Below are 17,877 nucleotides of genomic sequence, written 5' to 3'. Positions count from 1 at the left end.
GTCACTTGTAAGCTGTCCAACTGAGTGCAGATGAGAATTGAAAAGTACAGGTAGACTCGGTAAATTTTGGTCATATATTTTTGTACGGCATTCTTAACCATCGATAGATCCATTAAAAATAATAAGAAACCGCTCAGTGCCGTACAAAAATGGTGGTCCACCAAGTCGGAATTTTTATTTAATTTCCGAGAGTTGCCGGGGGTAAATTTGGTCATTTGACCATGTACGGCATCTGTGTCATACTATTGCTATACTGCTTTTAATCCATTATTCCGCAACGCCGTACAAAAATCATGGGGACAAGGGGAAAAAATCGAGAGTTGCAATCCCCTCTCTTTCCCCACTCCACGGGGTCATTTGACTAAGTACGGCTTCGGTTCCAAAACATTATCTAGCACTCAAAAGTACTATTAAAAGCAATGCCGTCAAAAAATAATTGTTCTTTTAAATGTATACCAATAATCATCTTAATTTCATCGAATTCTTGATATAAAGAGCTGTAAGGTCATTTGACCCTGTACGGGAACTTTTATTTTAACATGATATTGTAAAATTCAATTGTTGTATAGTATTGCCGTTCAAAAGAAACCGTTCTAAAAAAAGTTATAGAGAAATGCAAAACCAGAAATTTTGTTAAAGTTTAAACATCGTAGATTAATGAAATATAATAGTTTTCTACACTTTATCCGTTGTTTTAAATAGTATTAACATAGATAAATTAGGAAAAAACGATGCCGTACATTTTTGTGCAGACCACATCTTTTAGGCTGATGAAAGCGACGAAAGCTACAATTTTAAGGGTGCTTTATGGCCATTTGATACAGTACGGCATTAACATATTTTTACCCAACTACGACAAAGCAAAAGGAGGGTTATGGTTGTTTACAGGTCATGTATGTATGTTCATCTATTCCCTCGTAACTTCTAAACTACTTATCAGAATTCGACAAATGACATATCATTAGAAGCGTCTGAATTGTTCACTGGATAACCAGCGACCAGCTAGCTAAAGGCCATATGGGGTTTCACAAAATCTAATGTGGCGCCCTCTAGCGGACAAAACATACAGAGTAAAAAAATAAAGTTAAGATAAATATGCAGTATTTGGTATCATTTAAAAGCGCTTTACTTGTACATTTTGAATATGTATATATTACTAGCATTTGCTTGTGACTTTACCTGTATTCATGGACTGATTGCATATAATTCATATCTTTTCGTTCATAGCTTTTTTATTAGTTCATCAATTTAACGGAGTCCATTCCACCTGACTCCGACTTTCCAAGGTGATAATTAACCACCTCGAGCTTCTTAATATTAATGTATATTTATATTTTATTATAAAAATATAAAGCAAACATTTCGTTGTATGGATTTTTTTCTTTTTCAGATTTTTCCCCTTTGAACCAACGAAAATGTACGGCACATGAAAAAATATTATCTATGCATAAAATACTTTAAAAATAAATTTATTGCGTGTTGTGTCAAATGACCCCCTGGAGTGGGGAAAGAGAGGGGATTATAACTTTCGATTTTTTCCCCTTGTCCCCATGATTTTTGTACGGCGTTGCGGAATAATGGATTAAAAGCAGTATAGCAATAGTATGACACAGATGCCGTACATGGTCAAATGACCAAATTTACCCCCGGTAACTCTCGGAAATTAAATAAAAATTCCGACTTGGTGGACCACCATTTTTGTACGGCACTGAGCGGTTTCTTATTATTTTTAATGGATCTATCGATGGTTAAGAATGCCGTACAAAAATATATGACCAAAATTTACCGAGTCTACCTGTACTTTTCAATTCTCATCTGCACTCAGTTGGACAGCTTACAAGTGACGGCATAGTGATGAATCTTATTATTTTTTGCTCTGCTATCGTTCTAGATATGTCCCCTGGTGGTTCATTTGACCCATATTTTTGTCCTATGCGGGCTTGTAGTCTATAATAAAATATTAAGCCCGCATTGATGCAGTTTGGTATTTTAAAAACTCGCCTATTCATAGACGTAGAAGGTAATACCGCATTTTACTTATTGAAGATATTTAACAACTATTTGACCTTTAAATAAATTGACGACAAATATTCCAAAAGTACAACCAAATAAATTGCACTCTAGTAATAATTGAATGTTATAAAAAATAAGGAATCGCATTCAAATCTATAAACATTATTTTATTATATATATACGGTTTTGTACACTTTTAGAACCTGTTGCTTTATAGACATCTTTTTAACAGGTAAACTAGTCTAATCTTGTTGGTTTTTACGTTGCGGTATGTGAATAATAATAATTGAAAATGTTTATTACTCTTTCACTCAAAAACAGCTGTTCAGATCTGTATGCAACTTGTTATACAAAGATAAGTTTGAATTGGCAAATAGGCCTTTAACCACGCAAGTAAAGTTGGGATCTACACCACACGATATCTCAATATATAAAGTGGAATCCCATTTCCCTCGGTCACGGCATCACGCGTGAATGGGTGGACCGATTTTGATAATTCTTTTTTTATAATAGAGAGAAAACGTAAATATGTGCTACAGGCGAAGCCGGGGCGGACTGCTAGTTGAATATATATATATATAAAACGAATAATTACATAACACTATTTACAATGTATCTAAATCTGGCTAAATTGAAAACATGATTAATTACTTTCGACCGCAAGTACGATTATATTAACGGAAGTTTAATAATAAACTAAATATAACTAGAATACGGTAATAAATCACGGTCTAATTTATATGACTGGAGTATGCGTTCTTGGTTATAACTGCTGCGTTTTGTTTGTCGTAAAACACTGTTCACAAATATAATAAGTCAATATATTGTAGATACTACTAGCTCCGCGGTTTCACCCACGTGGGTCCCCTCCTGTTGGTCTTAGCGTGATAATATAAAGCCTATAGCCTTCCTTGATGAATGAGCTATCTAACTCTGAAATAATTTTTCAAATCAGCCCAGTAGTTCCTCAGATTAGCGCGTTCAAACAAACAAACTCTTCAGCTTTATAATATTTAGTATAGATTGGGTGATTCGTTATTGAAATAAATAATTGATTTCAATGTTATTGAATAAAAACGTTGTTTTAATGGGATATATATCAGATTTTTATAGAGACTTTATTTGCGTGTCACTTGATCGCATTTTAATTCCTTATTTCTTTCGCATCTAATTGTTTTTGTGCAAAAAATTCCCTATATCCTTTCAAACTGTGACATTGACCCTTGCAACACATCCTTTACAACTAGTTTTTTAATTCTCTATTACCCAACACAATTATACATTTAACCATATCAAACCTTGAAGATTCTCAAAGCACATCCATCGCAATGGATAATAATAGCCAGTAAACTTCGATCAAAGATATGACATATTAAACAGAATTGCACAACCTCCCGTCATTATACTTAATTGTATCCGTCTTTTAGAGGTCTCTGCCTGTACTTACTAATAGATAGTAATGGAAATTCATCAATGAGTTTTTGAAGGCCTAGCATTGTATTTACTTAAAATACTAGGTACTTATTATCTATTTACTATATCTTTACTCTAGCGAACTTTAGCTTTTTTTAAAGGATCACTATTCGCGTAGGTACCATACCATATTGTAATTTTTTGTTAAGACAGACGATGTCTTAAAGTAGGTACTCTTTTAGAATTACATCTAACTATATTATGTAGGTATCAAAAGTAATACCTTGGTAGCAAAACTGCAAAATACAAATACACCTAGGGATAACCATTATAACTACTGTAGCAATAAATTATACTTATACTATATCTTAACAGCGAAGCAAGAATTTATACGTATAAATAATAATTAATAATATTACATAAGATTTACTTCACTAATATTTTATAACATTAATACCCTATAAATACAAGTGTCTAGTATACAGGCAGAACCATAGTATAAAACTAGTAAATCATAAACACGAAGTATTCATAAGATACTTATCATATATAGTATGTGTTATAATGTGTGATAATTTTAGCGGTTTACCGCCAATTTACAACTTTGTTCTGTGAATATCTCTACAATTCAATGTTATGAAATATTAACGTCTTTACAAATCATTTGCTCCCGAGTGTGAACTTTCAGAATATTGAAATATAGATTTATGTGTTAATAGACGTCGAAATATAGTATTATCTTATATATAAAATTCTCGTGTCACAATGTTAGTCTGCATACTCCTCCGAAACGGGTGGACCGATTCTCATGAAATTTTCTGTGCATATCGGGTAAGTCTGAGAATCGGCCAACATCTATTTTTCATATGTACCACGGGCGAAGCCGGGGCGGACCGCTAGTATTATATAATCGAATGTTACCTAAATAAGTTGTTTTTTCTATGTCATGCATATTGCTTTGCAACAGGAGACTATAAATATGGATTTACCTACCTAACTTATTCTTTTTGACTTTTCTATCACAAAATTGTATATAGATTTATTATTAATTCATTGAACATACTTAAGCTGTCAGGTATTAGGTATTATGCCTGGAATTCGCATCTTAGTCCGGAGTATGTAAAAAAATGCACTACTTCTTTACCATTCGGAAAAAAAGCCCTTATTACATAAAATCTCATTTCACCATACAATTTAGAATAGAATAGAATAGAATAGAAACACATTTCAAAACGTATTTGAGCCTTAAGATGAATGTTCATTTGATATGCATCAGCACTTGACTTGTTCTTACGTAAACAATGAACAGATTGTATCTTCACGGTAGCGGAATTAGTAGCAATGTTTATCATTATATGTTTGTTTCGTTCTTTATGTAGGATGGCAGAAGGGCTCCACTTGTTCCTCTTTATTTACTTTTACTCTTTTATATACTATACAACTATATGTAAACTTAACTACAATAATATACAACAAAAAATCAGCATGTATATTTAGTAGTGATCTCATTCAGACAATGTATGTGTTTCAACGTGGTATTTTAGTTATATATAATATACTAAATGTATAGCTGCAGTTTGTATACCTAGTGTATATAAGTCGATATAAGTATGTAATAAAACTATATAAGTGTGTGACCTAAAGAGCCATTTAAATCTTCAAAGAAAATTTACTAAAATGGTGATTTGATGTTATTATAACCTACCACAAATCTATCAATATTTGAAATAATAACATGGGGTACATAATCATGAACTACAATTCGGCTTTTTGACGAAACAAATACTTTTTCATAATCAAGACGAAGGAAATAAACCTCACAGAACTAGTCAAAGCATATGCTAAATAACACTAATTCAATAGCTTACTCTGAATCAATTAGATTGAACAAGGCATTATCCCAAGCCCATCCTCTTGCAATTTGTCCGTAAACTCCATAGAGGAATAAATTTGATATCAGATATAAGCAAACAAAGCTATTTAAAATTATAATTCGTCCACATAAAACGTATAGAACCTCTGTTAATGTTGGCATCACTTTTTATGATCTCCACTTGTATGTAATTATCTTTTACGAATTTACATACAATTTTATAGGCTAGTGATATAGGCTAGTGAAATCATTGGTACGAGTTGATATGCGGTTAAGTTGTCATTTTGTTACCATTATGTTTTCATTTTATGATATTGTTCTGCGAGTTCATTTGAGACACACTTTTTTTAGTTTTTTAAGTACCTAGGTATGATTTTACATGCGTTCAAATAATTGTGAAACAATAATCGTATGTATTGTAATGGTTATTTCAATTTTAATGCGACGTAGTAATAAAAATGGTAAATGAAGCATTTTAGATTACCAATAACATTTTAAAAGTATTTATTCGTGATATTTGTATAAATTTTATCATACAATTACAAATATCACTTCGATAATATTTTGCTCAACTACAGTATTGCAAAATGAAATATTGTAATACTGTGGCTCAACGCGTGATTGTAGATTTTGTACGATATAATTTTTATTATGATTTTTCGATAACATTCTGTTATATTATCTTATAAAATTCTATATAAAATTCTCGTGTCACAATGGTCTGCATACTGATCCGAAACGGGTGGACCGATTCTCATGAAATTTTCTGTGCATATCGGGTAAGTCTGAGAATCGGCCAACATCTATTTTTCATATGTACCACGGGCGAAGCCGGGGCGGACCGCTAGTGTTCTTGTATGTTGTTGTATATTCGATTATGGCTAGAAGTGACTTTTCGATTGAAATAAAGAGTTTATTGCCTTGTTATCTTGCAAGGATAAAAACAGGGTTGTAATATATATTCGTGTTGGTTTAAATTTATAAACCCAGATAGATTATCGTCGATTATATTATTACTAGCGGTCCGCCCCGGCTTAACCCGTGGTACCTACATGTTTAAACTATCCTATCTCTCAAGTTGGATCGAACTGCACATGGTGTGCGAATTTTATTATAATCGGTTAAGTGGTTTAGGAGTCCATTGAGGACAAACAGATGTCACATTTTTTGTAAATGTCTTTATCTACTTTGAGTTATTCTGACGAATTAAATAGGCATTATACTTCTTCATAGAAAAGTAAAATTTATGGCTCATTCAGGAGTCTGAAGCAAATGCATATAATCCATCAATTTCGATCGATTCTATTACCACGCAGGTGATAAGCTTTCTGAGTCATCAAATCATCAATTAGCTGTGTACACCTTTTACAAAGGAATCTTATCAGTTGCGCGGTCACCCATCAATAACCTAACCGCGCGGTAAGTAGCTTAACCCGTTCATCCTCCACTGAGCAAAACCACAATTCCCTCTAGTAGTCTCATAATAGCATACATTTAAATCAGCAATCTAATATGGAGGCATCGAGTCACGCATTTTCGTATATTTTTCATATAAAAGCTTTATCTCGCTCGCTACAACAATGAATGCACGTCTCCTATGATCCAAGATATGAAAACCAGCTTGTACAATGTAAAATTAATCTAGACTTTATCAGAAAAATGGAGGAGCTTCAAACATTACCTAGGAATCCTTTGAGTTTGCAGAAGATTCTATAAATTTTTCTTTATTAAACGCTGAGTCTGAAAATAACGAACGTTACAATGAAGATAAATTCCTAACTAGATTGGTTGCATATTACGGGATAGATTTTTCTTTAAAATAACGCAATTTTCTGAATTTATTTTGTTACGGTTTATTTTATTAAGTTGGCAGACTAAGCGTTTATTAAACTGTAAGTTATTCGAAGATTTTGAATTTTCGAATATCATATAATTTCCACCTATCATCATGTTTCCAATCATATGAGATAGCAATAATAGTCGTTTTGTTGGTAATTTTTACTGGACTATAAAAATGTAAGTAGGTACTGAATAAATTAAATAAATTTGCCTAACACGTTATAATTATTTTCAATAAAACTATGAATCTCCAAATCAATGTTTGTAAATCAAGCCGAGAACTACTGAGTGCTTTCGTTTGAACTTTTATACGCACAGGGTTTTGATCTTTCTTGGCGAGAAATTTTTTACTCACATAAAATTGCAATTGCAAGATATTTGTCAGAGCATTTTGTGTAATTACTTTTAGTTTTGGTTTTATCTGTGATAAACCACTTTTATCGTGACAAAACCAAACGTTTATCTCGAGAAAAAAAGAGCGCCAAAAGTGGTTTATCGCAGATAAAACCAAAACTAAAAGTAAATACACAAAATGCTCTGACAAATATCTTGCAAATGTTTTAATATAATTGTTTATGAAAAAAAAATCATAATAAGTATTACCATGTCAAGTAGAAAACGTAAAAGTGTGAAAATTAGAGCTAACTTGGTGATTTTTTTTTATCGAGTATTTTTTAATATTTTATGTTTTTGATTAAACAGAATCGTTGAACATATCATCTAGTTTGATATATATTTTATTTTTTAAATTTGGTCTTGAATATTACACGTATCATCTAATAGAAGATTGGTAATTTTGCTTTATACGCACCCTTAAGCATGAGCAAATCTGCGGGTGGAAGCTAGTTATAAAAATTGAGTACTAAGAACTGACAAAATTTACGAAGTATCATAATAATATACTCCACACGTACGTGTTTAGAATAATAATAATATTACATAATACGCACACGTACGCACTTTGTTGACACACATTTATATATCACTAGCTCTTACCCACGGTTTCTCTTCTATATACGATGAGAAAATGATTTATAGATATCATATAAGTAACATATAATATAGATTATATAAGTACTACGAAAGAAGGAAGAAAATCAAAGTCCACGTCACTTGTAGGTATTGTACTATAGGCCTTAATTTTTATTAGGGGCAAGTATCCATCTACCTTTTTAAATATTTATTAGAGCAAAAACAAAAACATACGGTCTAAAATTTATTCAGAAATTTGATAAAGATTTGAAAAGTTAAAAAAATTATGAAAACATAACAAACTTACATGGAATGTTATGTTTCTATTAGGTACTTATTTGGTCGCTTTAAAAATAAACAATTACATTTTTAAATCAGTTCTAAGAACTATACTACAATATGTAAGTGACCCCAATATAAGGATCCCGGACGAAGCCATTACAGTTATAAATGGACTACAATAAAACTATTTACGAGATACGTCTTTGTGTATAAGATATTCATATTTTCGTTTATTCTTTGATACCACTAGATTTAATTTGAGTGATTTTATTCGAGTTAATTCATATTAATTGCACCTTAATGCTATTTAATTGTGTCCCATCATTAATTGGCTTGAATCTATACTGCATATCTATACTAATATTATAAAGCTGAAGAGTTTGTTTGTTTGTTTCTTTGTGTGAACGCGCTAATCTCAGGAGCTACTGGTCCAATTTGAAAAATTCTTTCGGTGTTATATAGGCCATTTATTGAGGAAGGCTATAGGCTATATAATATCATCACGCTAAAACCAACAGAAGTGGAGCACTGCGGGTAAAACCGCGGGGCACAGCTAGTGCTATACAATAGCATCCAATCACTTATTGAATTTGTAAAATATACAGAATAAAACTGTCTTTAAAGTTTAAACGATTCGTTAAAAACACCCTGTATAACCAAATGACCTCATACAAAGCATCACGTGCTACTCGTTCCAATAATCACACGGCCGATTAAAATCCACCCATGAATTACTTCACACATGCACCGAATTATCGCCCATTACTGTAATGCAGGGAAACGTCCAAAATACAGGGTGTTCAATTTAGCGAACCGTCAATTTTTTAACATTTTAACTTTAACGCGTCATTTAGGGAACGATTACTTGTAATTTTGTTCGTGGGAACGTATGACTCAAGGCAGTTAACAGATAAATCAAAATGGTTCAATGTACGCAATATATTTTTTATTCAAATAATGCTATATTGTAATTTAAGCTGTTTTTACGTGTTATCGTAAGTTATAAGATATGAATGTATACATAAATAAACCTATTGTCGATAGGTTTCATATCATTTACATGAATCGTAGCTACTACATTAATAAAACAACAAAACTAGTCTTTGAAAATAATAATCTCTACTTGCTCAATAGATGAACTATTCTACACATAAGCCTCGCGCTGGCCCTCACGGCGTAGAGGAGCGTCCCCCGGGTGGCGGATGGGGGGGTGGTCGGTTAGCTTGCCTTGCTAAGATGACCGGTCAAGTCCTTTGGACTCGCTGACCAAAGTAGGGTGTGGTCCTCCAGCATATAGGGGGTTGTGCGGCGGGTTAACTACCCGCCTGCGTAAAAATCACTAAGTTACGAAACCGACAAGAGTACAGTACCGATCAGATCCCAAAACTAACGAATTACGGCAAAGAATTATGGACTTCCGATTAGCCTCATGGAATGTACGCTCACTCTACCGACCAGGCGCCTTGTACCAAGTAAATAGGGATATACTAAAATACGGTGTTGGTATAGCAGCCCTCCAAGAAGTAAGGTGGCCAGGAAAAGGGGAATGTAATGTTGATAATGACTCTGTTTTGTTCTATAGCGGTAGTAACACTGGACGTCACACACATGGCACTGGCTTTTTAGTCCCCACCAACTTATTAGTGAACGTGATACGTTTTGAAGCAATATCAGACAGGTTGTGCATGATTCGCGTTAGGGGAAAAGTCTTTAATATCTCTATAGTAAACGTTTATGCACCAACCGAAGATGCTGACGAAGACACCAAAGACAAATTCTACGATCACCTTGAATCAGTCTATGAACAACTCCCAGGCTACGATGCAAAAATAGTAGTTGGAGACTTCAACGCCAAAATCGGCCGAGAGGATATCTTTATGCCAACAATTGGTAAGCATAGTAAACACAATACCACGAATGACAACGGTGTGAGATTAATAAGCTTTGCCTCGAGTAAAGGTATGGTAGTGAAGAGCACTATGTTTCCGCATAAAGAGATTTATAAAGGTACGTGGAAGTCTCCAGATGGGAAAACTGTCAATCAAATTGATCACGTTCTTATAGATGATAGACATAAAAACATTATTCAGGACGTAAGATCATATCGAGGAGCCGACTGTGATAGCGACCACTACATGCTAGGAATAAAAATTAAAAGCAAAATTAAAAAATCCGGAAAGGAAAGCAGAATTAATACAGAAATAATTGACGTGGATGGCTTACAAGATGAATTAGTTCGAGAAAAATTTAACATAGAGATAAATAATAAATTCCAAAATTTGACAGTTGACGAAGACGTAGATAGAGCTTGGGACAACATTAGGAACACAGTGAAGGAAGTTGCTAGAAAGATACTGGACAGGAAAAAGAAAAGGAGAAAGAGAAAATGGTGGAACAACGAATGTGACAACATCATTGAGGAAAAGAAGAAATTTAAAGTACTAGCGGAACAAAGCACAAAATTCAATAATAGGTATATAGAGTTACAGAAAGAAGCCAAACGAATAATCAGGAAAGCGAAAAGACAACATTTAGATAATTTAGTCAAAACAATGGAAACACTAATACGAGCAAGTGAAACTAGGCAGTTCTACCAAGAATTAAAATCATATAAGAAAGGCTACCAACCCGTGACCCAAATGCTAGAAGATGAGGATGGCAATTTGATCGCAAACAAAGCGGACATTAAAGTCTCGTGGCGTAATTATTTCCAACAGCTATTGAACTGTACCCAACTCAACGTACCTATACCGCAGTCAAAACAGGATAATGTAGTGAACATTGAGCCACTGTCGTTTAAAGAGGTTCAACAAGCTATAATGAGGCTTAAGAACAACAAAGCTCCAGGAATCGACGGATTGCCTTCAGAGATCTGGAAATACGGAGGTGGGGCATTACAGTCAAGGCTGTACGAGGTTTTACGCAGGATCTGGGACTCGGAACAGCAACCACAAGAATGGAATATGGCAATCATCTGTCCAATCCACAAGAAGGGCTGCAAAAAGAAGTGCACGAACTATCGCGGAATAGCGCTGCTCCCTACTGCGTATAAAGTTCTCTCGTATGTGCTGCAGAAAAGACTGGAAGTGTATGCAGAAAAAATCGTGGGCGATTATCAATGTGGGTTTCGGCGCAACCGCAGCACTATTGACCAGCTTTTCCTTCTCAAACAATTGATGGAAAAGCGTTGGGAATACGCTCAAGGGATTCATGCGTTGTTCGTGGACTTCAAAAAAGCCTACGATAGCATCGACAGAGAAGCCTTGTACAACATACTCAGAAACTTTGACGTGCCCAAAAAACTGGTAGATCTGATTCAGGTGGCCACTAAGGATTGCAAAATGAGGGTAAAGGTGGGTAACGATCTCACGGAGGAGTTTGTAGTCAAAACAGGACTGAAACAGGGCGATGCGCTGTCGCCAATGCTTTTTAATTTAGTGCTCGAATACGTCCTCAGAAGAGTTTTAACTGTCGACTTTGGACTGCAGCTAAATGGGAGGCACCGGGTGATAGGGTATGCGGACGATCTGGCCCTTCTGGGAGAAAGCAAATCTGAGCTGGCGCTGGCTGCAGCGGCCCTGGAAGAAGCAGCTCAAACAGTGGGACTTAACATTAGCCATGAAAAAACTGAATACCTCCACATGAAACGGTACAAAAACACACGTCTAGTGAGGGAAGATCTTCATGTTGGACAGACAGTTTATAAGGGCGTTGCAAAGTTTAAATACTTAGGGTCTACTGTCACTGACACGAATACGAGGCAGGAAGAAATAGATATCCGCATCCAGAGTGCTTTACGTTGCAGCGCAGCCCTTCACAAAGTGTTAGTGTCAAAGCTCCTGAGCAGAAAGACCAAACTAAGAATTTACAAAACAGTAATTAGGCCTATTCTTATGTACGGTTGTGAGACTTGGACGCTGACGCTAAAGGAGGAAAATAAGCTACTCGTCGCCGAACGAAAGATTCTGCGCAAAATCCTGGGTCCCGTTAAAGAGCCAGATGGTAGCTTCAGGATCCGTAGAAACGCGGAAATTCAACACCTTGTGGCCGAGCCCAACATCATTGGCCAGACAAAGGCGCAACGCCTCCGATGGCTCGGTCACGTTTTAAGAATGGGGGATGATCGGGCCGTGAAAAAGGCATATCTGGGCATTCCAACTGGCCGACGCCCCGTGGGCCGTCCCAGATATCGATGGAGCGACGCAACAGAAGCCGATCTACGCAATCTGGAGGCCGTCAATTGGCAAGAAACTGCGCGTGATCGAGGAAAGTGGCGTGAACTTGTGTCGGAAGCCAAGACTCTGTTTGGGTCGCAGAGCTAGTTAAGTAAGTAAGTAAGTATTCTACACATAAACATTATTTCAATTAAAACAAACACTCCAGATTTTTTATTTTATAAGTAAAAAAGATAGAATTTTCTTTTCATCACCATTTAACTAGAGCAGGAGCGACAAGTAAAAAAAAATAGTATCACCGCTACTGATTAAAAGCCGCGCCGCTCCTAAGGCTGCGTTTCCACCAGAGATGTGCGAGGATGCGTAGCAAGGGATGTGTTTATAAAGAACCAATAGTATCGCTTCTTTTACCTCGCCAATGCGATGGACACAATTGATGGATGTGTGCGAGGAATGTATTGACAGATTTGAGACATAGGTACTGTACGAGCCAGTACATAGACGGAGTTTGTTGTATGTAAAAGTTCGCCAAATAGATATGGATGATTGGAAAGAGATACATTTAAATTTAATTTGCGATGTCAGAACGCAAGCAGAAGATATAGACTTTAATATTTTTTTTTAGTTTGTTAAGGCATCCTCGCACATCTCTAGTGGAAACACAGCCTAAAGGTGGAGACACATTACTGCATTAACCTCTATACTATCGTCGCAAATAAAAAGCTGCGATTAGTCGCAAACTTTCAGATCCGATAAGATTCTATCGTGTATTACCTACTTAACGCCGCGGCCGCTTCGAGAAATATAAGGTAAAAGCTTGTGAAGTGGACACTTTGACGGTTCTTTTATTTTTTATAAGCTTTAATGATATGAAAAAAATGAAAATTTCTTGGGTATTTTAACAATAATTAACAACGATTACTTTGGAAGATATAAGAGCTTTCCGTATACAAATATTTATCACATCGGTAAACTTTTTCCGCTCTTAATTTTTAAGTAATCAACTTAATCAAAATAATTTCTTATATCATTATAATTGAATATCCTTTACTTCTATGAAAATCAAATTTTTGTGTGTGTTTATACACACACAAAAAACGTATGAACTATAAACCTTTTGAATTTATTTAATAACTTAATGATCATATACAGGGTGTCCCACTATTGGTATACTAAGCGCGAAGAGACTTGTAGTTTTGCATGCACTAATCACGTAAAAAATTCTTAAACACAATTACGTCAAAAAAATTTTGCTATTTTTTTCCTGAGAATCCTTGTTTTCTTCTCTAGTTTCGCGCAGTCAGCATATACCGCTTCACTAATGTGAGCATTTTGTCTATGAAAACGTAATCTTAAACGATAGCTCACGTGCTGGTGGCAAAGTTGGAGGGGTTGCTTGTTTATGGGTGTACACTGTACACATATAGAGTTTTAAGAATTCATCTATTTGAGAAAAAAATGCGTCTGGAATTTTATAAGTATTTTTTACAAACTCAGCGTATGCAAAACTATAACCTCCTTTGAGCTTAGTATACCAACAGTGGGACACCCTGTATACGTATACAGTGTCGCAACAGAATCACGTGATTAATTTAGCGTTTTAAAATCCTGAGATAAACCTTGAAAATTGGGTAATTTTTAACCGCGTTAAGTAGTCACGAGTTAAATGGTTAAAACGTAAACGACGCATGAGATTGTGCTTGTAAGTAATCATCTTTGACATGGTACTTCAAGGTTATAAGCTTTGTAGGTCTAGGATTTATTAAGTTTAATAATACCTACGTTTTCGAATTAAGTGAACATTTCATAACATGGCTGTATTCCCCGAAGGTATGTGTAGGGTATGTAATAAATCCAAATTTCGCTACAAGATTGATCATTCAATTTCTTTTAATAAAACGATAGGAGAGAATGTGAAAAGAAGTTTATAATATAACTAGCGGTCCGCTCCGGCTTCGCTCGTGGTACATATGAAAAATAGATGTTGGCCGATTCTCAGACTAATTACCCGATATGCACAGAAAATTTCATGAGAATCGGTCCACCCGTTTCGGAGGAGTATGCAGACTAACATTGTGACACGAGAATTTTATATACATTATAAGATGTTGTTGTTGATCTTTTAATAAAGGTTTTTGCAACTTTTATTGAACTAATAATTGAATGTACCTATGTTCTACGCAATTACCTTATACATTCCCAATCCTACTGTTGCGCTAATCAGACACAAACGGTTAATCAATCATAATCTTATTTCACTGATAAAGAAAAAAAAATACATAAAAAAACCTGCTTTAAAACCGGTTAAAACACACAGTCGCCTCTGTGCGCACGGGAACCATCAAGTCTTATTTAGCTTAATTAAGTATAAATAATAAGTTAGATACTCATCTACTTAGCGGCACTTAGGCATCACAGGTAATCGACTTATTGCCTATAATCCGCCCAGCGGTCGGGCAAGTGTAGTAATCTTAAAAGAATTCATTAGCGCTGTAAAGGGCTTATAAAAGATAGGGCCGTAATGGTACGCTCATTCATGCAATTTTAGTTGTATCAATTAGTCGGTTGTGTCTTTGTTATAAAATAAATAAAGGAAATTATCGATTTTAAGCTATTGCATAGCTTCTATCGCGGGCCTTGAGCGCGGGGACCGAAGCCAGAAATTGCGTAACGAAAAACCTCACGCTCCCCACTCCGACGGGCGCGGAGGTGTGGCTTGAAGGCATAGCATGCAATAGCTTTACCGCGGCAGTCCCCGAGTGCCACACGTCTTTTTTTTTTAAGAACAGAACTAAATCCCGTCCGAAGGCGGGATTCTTCGAAACCGCGTCTTTTACCATGTAGGGGCGACGAATTAAGAATAGATCGTAAGTGGAAAATAATAATTGGAATTTGAAAATTCTGGAGATGGAAACATAAATTATAATGTCACTCTAGCACAGAAGCCTTTCCCGACTTTCCTAGAAGATTATTTTACAGACAAATAATAGTATACAGAATATTAATAATCTTATAACTCTTATACAAAAATAACCTTCATGTAACCTCTAATAATAATTTTAGCAGAAATCCTTTAAAAATCATGAAAGAATGTCTTTCAATAAAGTAAAAAATATCTGCGGCATTTAGTTACGAAGCTTCTAGATAATAATCCTCTCAGAGACTATTAAGTTTCTCGAATATTCCAAGATGTTTGTATTTCGTCGGCACTTAATTAAAAATCAACCAACGCGTTTTATTTTAAATTGAGTATCCAATTGATTTTGTTTAATGAGTATTGAAAAAGAGGTTGTTCTATTGAACGATAGTTTCTGTGTATTCAACCGAATAAAATGAATACGTATTTTAAATATTCGTAAACTGTGTTTATACATAATACGCGGTGAACCTATTTTCAATATGCGGTTGGCACAGTGGTTTATTGAATATGAATTTTAACCCTGTAGAGATAACAAGATAAAAAGTAAAACAACTAAAACCCAACTACGACAAAAAACGACGCTGAAAAAGTATAAAACAAAAGTTAAATTGATGAACTAATAAAGAAGCTATGAACGAAAAGATGTGAATTATATGCAATCAGCCCATGAATACAGGTAAAGTCACAAGCAAATGCTAGTAATATATATATATTCAAAATGTGCAAGTAAAAAGCTTTCAAATGATACCAAACACGGCATATTTATCTTAACTTTATTTTTTTACTCTGTATATTTTGTCCGCTAGAGGGCGCCACATTAGATTTTGTGAAACCCCATATAGCCTATAACCAGCGGACAATTAAGACGCTTCTAATGATATGTCATTTGTCGAATTCTGATAAGTAGTTTAGAAGTTACGAGGGAACAGATGAACATACATACATACATACATACATACATACATACATATATACATACATACATACATACATACATAGCCTGTCAAAATCATAACCCTCCTTTTGCTTTGCCGTAGTCGGGTAAAAAAGGCTAAAAATACAAAACTGGTAGCCTCTAAAAAGCTGATAAACAACTTACTCTAATAAATCAGATAGTAAAGCAGGTGTGAAATGACCGGATGCATAGGACAAGACACACACACACACACACATTGGCATCTATTTATTCAATTAGACTTCTTTAAGAAGAGCTTGAATCGTAAAGTACATACATAATAATATAAGTATGCTTGGATCTTTAAAATTACGCAACAGATTTTTATGTAGCTTTTTTAATAGAGAGAGTGATTCAAGAGGAATGTCCTAGTATTGCACGCCTCATAAGCGAAGCGTTGAGGTGGGTACTACTGTCACTTCGCGCAAAACATCTGATTTTTCAAACTTAAAATGTCTTTATGTATCATACATTGCACTTGTAAGATAATACATACACACACATATTAAGAAAAAACACTATTTTTAACGTTCATGATATTTTTGATGTCATTTTTGTTATTTAAACTAGTTAAAAAACAGTTTAAAAAAGTTCTGTCGTGGACGTCCGTGTGTCTGTATGTGCGGATCCTTTTTCTTGTTAACACGATAGCGACCGAAATACTTTACTAATTGAGTCTTTTTTTTTCTCTTACGCTTGAGTATGCTCAGGAATAGAACCCTTTCATTTTTCAGGGTCTGATTCGATGTGGTTTAATTGTTATTAAATAAACAAAAATAATAATTAATAAATATTTATTTTAAAAAAATTATGAGGCGTGCACTTTTGGATTTTCCAAATTATTTAATGTATTCGATTACTAGCTGCGCTCCGCGGTTTCACCCTCGTGCCTCCGCTCCTGTTGGTCTTAGCGTGATGATATATAGCCTATAGCCTTCCTCGATGAATGGGCTATCTAACACCGAAATATTTTTCAATTCAGACCAGAAGTTCCTGAGATAAGCGCGTTCAAACAAAGTCTTCAGCTTTATAATATTAGTACCTATTGATAAACAAAGTGGGAGAAGCCACGGCCGTAAAGCTACAATATATTTACACTACTATTTAAGTCTTCATATATTTTCCTTTCTTCCAATCACAATTGATACAGGAAGCGTTCCCTCAGTAGTCAGTTTGATTTATATCTCCAATTACGTCCACTAAGGGAACAAGGATTATCTAAGTGGTCGGTATTACAATTTGTAACTTACAGCGTAATTAAAATCGCTGCAATTAGTCGGATAATTATATAGGATTCAACGACCACTTATTATTGTATTTATTCTATCCTTTCCTTGTGATTATAAACGTGAATGATGGGAATCGAGGCATTGATGTATGTTAATCTTTTATGCAAAAGTAGTTTCAGCTAGAAATTAAATACTTTTTAGTGAGT

At 34.8% G+C, this 17,877-nt stretch overlaps 1 protein-coding gene and 1 long non-coding RNA gene across 7 annotated transcripts in view; one reads left to right on the top strand and one right to left on the bottom strand.

The window, feature by feature from the left end:
- Nucleotides 1–17,877, top strand: part of LOC149490773 (uncharacterized) — an 819,148-nt gene that overhangs the window by 293,702 nt on the left and 507,569 nt on the right. The gene's annotated exons all lie outside the window — the stretch shown is intronic.
- The window catches only part of LOC149490796 (pseudouridylate synthase RPUSD2-like), a 376,734-nt gene that overhangs the window by 91,753 nt on the left and 267,104 nt on the right, over nucleotides 1–17,877 (bottom strand). The gene's annotated exons all lie outside the window — the stretch shown is intronic.

The sequence above is a fragment of the Colias philodice genome, chromosome 2 (assembly GCF_061535455.1).
Source record: "Colias philodice isolate Cphi_HAF_F1 chromosome 2, ilColPhil1 Martin Lab GWU primary, whole genome shotgun sequence".
NCBI lineage: Eukaryota > Metazoa > Arthropoda > Insecta > Lepidoptera > Pieridae > Colias > Colias philodice.
The sequence above is the reverse complement of the archived record's forward strand: the minus strand, read 5'-3'. Positions and strand labels throughout refer to the sequence as shown.